The sequence below is a fragment of the Hyposmocoma kahamanoa genome, unplaced genomic scaffold (assembly GCF_003589595.1).
Source record: "Hyposmocoma kahamanoa isolate Upper Pololo Valley unplaced genomic scaffold, ASM358959v1 92, whole genome shotgun sequence".
Lineage (NCBI taxonomy): Eukaryota > Metazoa > Arthropoda > Insecta > Lepidoptera > Cosmopterigidae > Hyposmocoma > Hyposmocoma kahamanoa.
Window position 1 is genome coordinate 19,389,955 of NW_020654748.1, and position 629 is coordinate 19,390,583.

Genomic DNA, 629 nt, shown 5'->3' on the forward strand with positions numbered 1-629 from the left:
AGTTGCTTGTATACAACGCAAGACACATGTTTGTGCTTCGCCTTACTATACTATAGTTACATTGTAGCTTGATACAAGACATCAACCCTTCACAACGTAAAATGAACATGTGCGCTTTGAATGAGTATCTACAATTTTTTCGTTAATTTGCATGATTGATAATCTTTTTTTTATGGTCATTTTGATCCTGTCCATGTGCCAACTACTAAGTACAGAAAGTAAGCGCGTAGTCACATGAGACGCACCCTTCGGTACATTTGGTCTACTTTCCCGATCGGTCCACTTTCACCATTCGTCTACTTTCCTGATCGATCCACTTGTTTTTCCCGATTCGTCTACTTTCCTGTTTGGTGTACTATCCCATTTCGTCTAATTTCCCGATAGGTCTACTTTAATGATGCGTCTACTCAGATACTCTCAGTACAGAGTACTAAAAAACCGACCTCAAAAGTTCGTAGAATTACATCTATTTTTTATCTAAGTTTTATTGAAATCGGTTACCGGAAAGTGTGCGGATCCGGATTCACGCCCTAGTTTGCCACCCTTAGAGATAGAATATTTTCTTCAAATTTGAATAAATGAGCCACTACTGAGGTACCCTTTTTCCAACAAAAAAAAAGAATGGTCAA